This window comes from Somniosus microcephalus, chromosome 8 (genome assembly GCF_052327205.1).
Source record: "Somniosus microcephalus isolate GS21.2 chromosome 8, FLI_Smic_1.0, whole genome shotgun sequence".
Classification (NCBI taxonomy): Eukaryota; Metazoa; Chordata; class Chondrichthyes; order Squaliformes; family Somniosidae; genus Somniosus; species Somniosus microcephalus.
The window spans coordinates 193721147-193729856 of record NC_140994.1 but is presented as its reverse complement, the minus strand read 5'-3'; the positions used below and the strand labels follow the sequence as shown (position 1 = coordinate 193729856).

At 41.4% G+C, this 8710-nt stretch overlaps 1 long non-coding RNA gene across 1 annotated transcript; it reads right to left on the bottom strand.

The window, feature by feature from the left end:
• Window positions 1-6944, bottom strand: LOC147113989 (uncharacterized). Its single transcript, XR_015079151.1, has 3 exons — window positions 6861-6944; window positions 1211-1288; window positions 1-205 (listed from the first exon to the last, which is right to left on the bottom strand). It is a non-coding gene; the product is annotated as an uncharacterized LOC147113989 (long non-coding RNA).
• Between the last annotated feature and the right edge of the window lie 1766 nt (window positions 6945-8710).

The window sequence follows — 8710 nt, the reverse complement described above, 5'->3', positions numbered from 1 at the left end:
TTGCTGACAGAATACTCTTGTTCCACTGTACACTTTTCCACCTGAACTGCAGAAGACCACGTCTACACTGCAGTCTGGGATCTGCACTTCAGGTGTGAAACCCTCAGTTGCTCCAATGCAATCCTCTCCGAGATTACTTCTGTCAGTCTCTGTTTACGCACCAACTTCAGCTTCACAGTAAAGTGAAGACCATTTTGCTGCAATGCTAAAATTGATGTGTAAATACACAGAGAAATGTCATTTGAATATCACAGCACTGGAGGAAAGAAGCTTTTAAGAACTCTCAATTAACAGGCATGCATGAGTATGGGAGAGCTCTGGATCATTTTGCCACCATAGCCATCCTAGCTCGATTAGTAACCAGAAAAAAATGTTATCCTCAAGAGTTATGTTAACTAAGAAAGGTTTCATGTATTTTCTGTGTACTTTTGCAATCTGTTACTCATTCTACGCATGACTGGTGACTTAAGTTGAATTTGGGAAAGAAGATACAGTCAACCCCAAATTTTACAAACTTCTAATATTAGAAATATAACAACTTTTTAATGTAGAAAATTGCCATTTCTTACACAGAGAGTTGACTGTACATTGACCAGTTTAATATTGTGGCTTCCTGCCCACTGTGAACTGGATCATTACAACGTATTCACATCGGTCCCTGAGAAGCCTTCAGATAGAGGAGGTTTGCATCCCACTAGTCTGGGCTGCATTCAAACCCATGTCCATGAGGTGCAAGGATAAGAATGACATTTTGCAGCTGTTTGCATGTAGTGAGACTTTCAGAAGGCAAGACATCAACATTCCTCATTTCCTAGATACTCCAGACTATGGCAACCTTGATGTGTCAGTGCTCATTTGGGCTCTGAGTGAAACAGGGTTCTTACACACTAGTTTTATTCCGTTCTCCCAAAATAACTTCTCTTTATCCTTTATCTCCCTTTCCATTTCAGTGGAATTAGCAGGTCCCCACTACTGTGATTTCTTTACCCTACACCAGCCCTTGCTGCTGTGGATGTGGGGGTGGGGAGGGCAGCTTCAGGTTGTGGCAAAAGCACTTTACTGGAAGCAAATCCGACTGAGTCTAGGCTTTGCAGATGTGATAAATATTGGAATTAGTATTTCAAACTCAAGTAGAATTTTTAAAAATCACTGTCATCTCTCTCTCACTCCCCCTCTCTTGTTCTCTCTCTTGGTGAGTTATGCCACTCACCATCATTAGTACTGCAATCCCTGGCTGTTCCAGATGGTGCTCTCCTCTCCAAAGCAGCCAATGTGATGATAAAGGCATCTGAAAGAATTATAAGGCTTTTCATGGAATTATTTTTGCTTTTAATAGTATTTCCTGTCAACCAGAAGCTTTTTTTTATTAATAGCCATTATCTATTTAGATAATAATGAAAGGAAAGATGCATAAATATCCTGGATTCTACAAAATATGGTCTATTTTGGCAGGAGACAATGTTGACTATTAAAACAGACATGCATGTGCTAAACCCTAGAAATGCACACCCTTGACTTTATTACTGGCAATAGATTGAGGTATTTGTAGGTATCCTATTTATTACAGATTTAAAATGTGTTTCTCTTGTTATCTGTGACTCTCTTGAGAGCATAGCAGCAGTTCTCATGTAAAACGTTAAGAAGTTCTGAGGCTGAGAAAGCAGGTGATCTGATATATGTTTGACACTGAGTATTCAGTTACTCAGAACCCTTCTCTCGTCCTGACTACCCCTGGCACAGCCTCTATTGTATGAAGCCCACTGACTTGCTGGAACAGGTAGAAAAGCAGTTTCTTGTGTAAATAAAAACATGAATTGGAGACTGTTCATGCCTTTTAATTAAAGAGTATAGAAGATGACAGGATTGATTGGTTCAGACCATAACTTTTCAGACTGCTTGTCTGACACCCAGTACTGGATGAGCAGAAATTTCTTCAAACTAAATATTGGGAAGACTGAAGCCATTGCTTTCGGTCCCTGCCACAAACTCCGTACCTTAGCCACAGACTCCAACCCTCTCCCTGGCAACTGTCTGAGGCTGAACCAGACTGTTTGAAACCTTGGTGTCATATCTGACCCTGAGATGAGCTTCCAACCACGTATCCGCGCCATTATTAAGAAAGTCTCTGTAATATCGTCCACCTCCGCACCTGCCTCAGCTCATCTGCTGCTGACACCCTCAATCATGCCTTTGTTACCTCTAGACTTGATTATTCCAATGCACTCCTGGCCGGCTTCCCATCTTCCACCCTCCATAAACTTAAGCTCATCCAAAACTCTGCTGCCCGTATCCTTACTTGCACCAGGCCCTGTTCACCCATCACTCCTGTGCTCGCTGACCACATTGGCTCCAGGTTGAGCAATGCCTCGATTTAAAAATTCTCATCCTTGTTTTCAAATCCCTCCATGACATCGCCCCTCCCTATCTCTATAACCTCCTCCAAGATATCTGTGCTCCTCCAATTCCGGCCTCTTGTGTATCCCCGATTTTAATCACTCCACCATTGGCAACTGTGCCTTCAGCTGCCAAGGCCCTAAGCTCTGGAATTCCCTCCCTAAACCTCTCCGCCTCTTTACTTCTCTTTCCTCCTTTAAGTTCCTCTTTAAAACCTACCTCTTTGACCAATCTTCCCTAATATCTCCTTATGCGGCTCGGTGTCAAATTTTGTTTGATAACGCTCCTGTGGAGCACCTTGGGATATTTTATTATGTTAAAGGCACTATATAAATGCAAGTTGTTGTCTGTTGTCAGTCATGAAGTAGCCATTGTCCAATTCTACTGCCTGATCCATGTGTTTCATTCACACTTGTGGGCGAGGTTTTCTTAAACATTTACAAAATTGAAAAGACAACATTGCTGGGACATGGATTGGTTTTTGTCCATTTTGTGCCTGCTTACATCTTGTGCTTGATAGATCAAATAAATCTGGTTCAGCTCATAACACAGATTTTGCCACCATTTAGGCCTGGTAATGAAGCAACACACCATGAAATACTGCCCTTTATGGATTATTTTTGTAACCTCACAGGGCAAAATGTCCAATTATTGTCACTAAGGAATAACTACTTTGTGGTGAAAACTCATGTTTGATGGGAATGGGATTGGTACTGGAAAAACCTATTCCACCTAGGACTATTAACCTTGGTTACCTGGTCCGGACTGGATTTGAACTCAGTCACAAACATAAAATCATTGTCTTCTAACACACTGCGTCAGTACAAATGCTTATGATTTTCTGTCTGCCAGTTAGCTAGACTGTTAAGCTTCCTCGTGATGTTCTTATATATGCATATATGTGCAGTATACTGCTACAGCATGTACTATCAACAGGGTGCATTGCAGCAGCTCACCAAGTTTATTTAAACAGTACTTCCCAGCCCCAGGGCCTTTACTAGCAAGAAGGACAAGAGCAGCATTATCATGGGAAAACCATCACCTCCAAGTTCCCCTCCAGCACCATCCTAACTTGACAATATATATAATGCCTTGCTTTCATCATCACTCTGTCAAAATCCTGGTATAACCCTACCTATAACACCATCATGGAAGCACCATCACCACAAGGATCACAGCAGTTCAAGAACAAGGCCCACCATTATCTTCTCAGAGCAACTAGGGATGGGCAATAAATGCAACCTTGGCGGAGTTGCTCATATCCTGCAAACAAATAAAAAAAATCCTTGTGCACTTACTCATCATTCCATACACAGTAAGAGTAATGCGGTCTTCTGTAATAGATACAGGAATTCTAGTTCTCTGTAAAAGTCTCTCTTCATACCAGCAAACTCAATTACAACCCTGGCCTAACACTATCTTGTAAAACACTCCTCTCTGCCTCTGTTATGTGAAATAAAGACAAACAGCAAAGTTTGGGATCCATAACAGCAACAGATTGTGAGAAAATGGAAAACAATAAAGAAAAATAGATGGACATATCTGAGAAACCCAGTAAATCAAAAATAGAACTCAGATGATTAAACTAATGGGAAAGCTCAGAAATTGATCTTTTAAACAACAATAAAACTCACAATATAAAAGAAAGGGACGTGACTGGCTCTCTGTGCCAATTGAGGTCCTCTGGAATCTAGGTTTGAATTCACTACAGTCTGCTTTGGTCCAAATCGCTTCTCTCGAAAAATTGCAAAGCTCCTCAAGTAAAATTTCAGAAATCTATCGTGAATGTAGGACTGCTATAAAGCTGCAACCAATTGGGCTCTAGTTGGCACTAAAGTAGCTGTGATAAAAGCAGGGTTTTCGTCCTCATCAAATTTCTGTATTTTATGCCATAGAGTTTTCTAATAACCAGGGTTGAGAGGGAAGCGATTTTCCTTTCCCAACTTCAAGATAGAGGCCTGCAGATAATTTGACTGTAGGATCAGGCCAGGTTGTGTGATCTGTAAATTACTCAAGTGGCAGCGAATGTTGAGCGAAGTAAATGTGGTCAAAACATTATTAAGCGAAACCTGGATAAGGTGAGAACAGCTACTCATCAAGCCATTCTGTGAAAGTCAACTCCATTGTGTTGTTTAACTTTGATTGATTGACAGGTGTGAATGGATTATCCGGACTCTGTGGTCAATATAGAAATTGCATCACCAACATATGACATTGTATTGGGAAATCTACAAAAGATATTTTCATTCAAAAGTCTTGTAGTTTATCAAACTGTTAGAAATATGCTCTATATTTTAACCCCTTGTAGACTGACTGTATATTTATTGTTGAAGTACTATACAACTAGGGGATAATTTTACCTTTGGGGCGATGGTGTAAAAAGGGGATATTGAATTGGCCGTCCATTATACAACCCGCCCGATTTTTCCTTCCATCAATATCGCCCACTTTACTCCATCGCCCAAGGTTATAATCCTCCCCTGCCCCCAGTTTTTTGCTGTGTCTTACTGCTTCTACGCATTATCTTTATTGTAATTAAACCTATATATTAGTTTTAACCTGAATGTAATTGTTTAACATTCTTGTATTTACCACCTTTTGGACAACATAGTGGGCATTCCACGCAGTCTCCAATGCATTATATTGTCACAGAATGATAATTGCTCATCCTGGGCATGTTATCTCAGACATGCCAAGCATAAAGGTGCCGCTTTGGGTCGTAGAAAACTTTGCCTGCTTCGGGAAACTGCCTTGAGCACAAGACAAAAGAGTTGGGAGATAGGCTGAGACATAAGAATGGCTGGTTCATGCATAGAGGCCACAAAGGTGGCTTGTGTGGGAAATGGAGATATCAGAGCGATACAGTGATCACACTCTCCTAAGGCAGGAGCTAAGATAAAGCTGGGGAATGTAGGAGGGACTTTAAAAGGAAAATGTAGTGGGAACTTTACACTACATTTAATCTTATCTATGCTTGTTCTTGGCGTGGTTAATGGGAAAATGCAGAATGATTTTCTTTTTTAAATCTAAGCCATGATATTTCTGATCAGGGAGTGCTTGATGAGGCAGGGTGGATAAAATATGCATGTTTAGCCATAAAAACAAGTTGAATCTAGCACGCATTTTTGTCCATCATACTTTGACATTATGCTATCATGCTTGCAAATTTGTGTGGCACACCTGTATCTGGTTGGCTCAAATTTTGTATTCATAAAACAGCAACAAATCACAATTAAAGTGACAGGGAACGTACCAATCAGCAAGTACAAAGCAAGAATGAAAATCAGCAATTGCTAGGAATCAAAACACAGGCCATAAAGCGTGCTGCATTTTAATGGACTTGCAGAAGAAGCAACATAGGCAGGGCACAAGGATGACTGCATCCCAGCTCTTCTAAAATCCAACATCTGTATGTTTTGTCTCTGTTTACAGGAGATGATAGCATTCTTTGCTGTCCGCCCAACTTCAGATGCTTCACTTGGTTCAAAGAAAATGACATCCAATTTTTTGGCCTGGGGGCCACTGAAGGAGTCAGAGAGGGTAAACCTCTCAGCTTGGTACCATATCACAGCAAGTATCCTCCTTTTGTAACTCTTATTATTCCCCTTACCCAAAGCTTCCTCCACCCTCGATTGGTCTAAGCAATGGAATCTTTGCTTCCGTATACCTGGCATGTGTTCCACACTAATTCTGGTTGAGGCATTGTTGTACATGCATTCTGCTGGTGCTGTATAGGGTGTCATCATCCAGGGCAAAAGGGAAGCCCTGGTTTCCTGAGAGCCATCGGTTCAGTCCCTCTATTCCTTAAAATAATCCTGGCACTGTGGATTATCTCAAAGTGAAGGCACCATAGGGTTGATTACCTAATCCTGCACTCCCACCAGGGAAGTTGTACTCAAGGGGCGTGTGGGTTGGAATTGAAGCTACAACATTGTAATGATGGTTGGCTAATCCACGCTCCCTGTGAATATGTTTCCCTGCTCGGAGAATAGGATCATGGAATTAATCGCCATGTATAATACCAGGATACTGAGCATTGACTTGAATGATGAAATTCCCTTTAAATATTCCCTTTAAGAAGCCAACCACTAAAAGTCATGCTACGGAAACAGTCATGTAATCCATTTCATATGGGTGAGCAGCAGTTCGGGAGAGGAGACTTCTCTTAAATTGCTAGATTCAATATGGGATATCTGTAGTTGCATAATTTTGGGAGGTGTAATGAGGCTTGCACTAGACTGCAAGAAACAGGAAAATTGGGAGTGCCATGAGTCGGAAGGATTGAGCTGCGTCCTGTGAGTTTCAGTGCCACAGGTGGAGCCTTGCAAGATCAGCCCTGCTGACTTTGCCCATGCACAAAGCCACGTGGTAGGAACTGAGTGTGCAAAATACAATGGCCTGGAGTTTGCAGTCGGAGGCAAACCTCTGGAGTACGCCTGCGACCCGCTAAAAATGTATGAACTTACCAGGCTGCAGAGATTTCGGGTCCTGGACCTGCAGGCGTACGCTTGCGTAAAGGCTCACGGATCCCAGGGACGCAGGCAGTTCGGAAGTGTCCCTGGGATCACGTGGGCCAGGTCGTCCAATCAAAAAGGAGGATACCATTTACGAACGGATCCCCCATAAACCATATTAGGAATCCCGAAATTTTAAACAATTTAGAGAACTGCAATAAAAATAAATGTTCCCATTTTCAAATTTAATTAAAAGTCCCTTCAATAAAGCAAATACAATAAAAATAAAAAAAATTGAAAAATAATTTAAAACATTTTAATCTGGGTCAACATTTGCATAAACTAGTTTTAAGTGTTTGTGCATCATTTTTTATTAAAAATGTTTTAATTTAAGATTTATATTAACCCTTACGCTGGTGAAAGCAGGCCCTATATCTGCTTTAACCAGGCGTAAGTGTTTCGTGGGCATTTGCTGGGCAGTAGCTGGGCAAATAGCCCAACTCTGCACCAGCGAAAGTGATTTCTCAGTCAGTGCTGCAGATGATCTGTCAAGGCTAAGCTTGACAGATTGCAAGTTCTGGGTTTCCGCATGCACAGTGCATGCGGAAACCCAGAACTTGTGGGGCCTTTCTGAAGGCTTTCGACGTACGCTATCATCAGGACTGCAAATTCTGGGCCAATATTAATGGAGCATTACTTTGTTACTATCACTGATTTGAGCAAGTTACTCCTGTCACTGATTGATTTATGCTCTGTTGCACACCCGGTCGGGTTACCACTGTCAGTACTAAAAAGAAAATTATGAAAGCTGGAAATTCCTGGACAAGTTCTGATGGTCAGTTTTGATGCACTATTAACAGATATGGATTGGTTTGGTGTGCATTTACTGCATGATCAGTAACCTAAATAGGTTCCTATCACTGACTTGGTTATGTTACTGCCATAACTAATTCATATGCCTCACCATCAGCACCTTGAGCAGTCTACTACAGGAAACTCTTTGGTATCCGGCACCGACGGGACCGGGATGGTGCCGGTTGATTAAAAATTCTGGATGACAGAGAGGGTTATCTATCAAGGCTATTTTTAACAAACAAAAATTTAGAAAATCAAGAAATGTGCAGTATACAGTAATTGGCGGATCGGAAGAGACTTCCGGCAGTGCAGGAGTCAGACTCCTGTTATTGAGGTGTTCGGACTTCCGACAGCGCCAAGAAGCAGAGTAGTGGCAGTTTGGAGAACTACCCCCGCTGACTGACCGCGGGAGACTCGGACTCGGCAACATTTCCGGTTATTGAGGTGTTGTTTTCGGAGTATGAATTTTGCCGGTTAATAGAGAATTCCGGATATTTAGGTGCAGTTTAAACAAGAGTTTCCTGTAATATTATTAATTTGGACAAGTTAGCTATTATGTATGTTACATTGCCTCCTCAGAACTGTAAGGACCAGCAGGTGAACAGAAAATATTATTCATGTCTGTATCTGTCCATATCTTTGGAAAATATGGGTGTGCCTTTATATGTGTCTACCTCTGCATGCACTTTTGTCTGTTTATGTCTGTGTGTATGTGCATGTGTGTGTTATGTGTAAGACAAATAAAACTTTGCAATGCTTGTTTATTTAGTAATATTTTCTGAGCAGCTGGGTGGTTGTCTTATGTATGTGCATCTGAGAGAACGCAAACAAGAACAGCAGAGAAAGGGTTAACTCGAAGAAGGAAAGCCTTGAAGGACTGTACTATCATTTGTGTTAGAAGGGGAGGTCTGAGTAAAAAGCCCTGAGTGTAAACAAATAATTAAGCAGGGGCTCTTTGGTAACAAGAAATACTAATGCAAAGGTGTTGATGAAGAAGAAAAATTGCA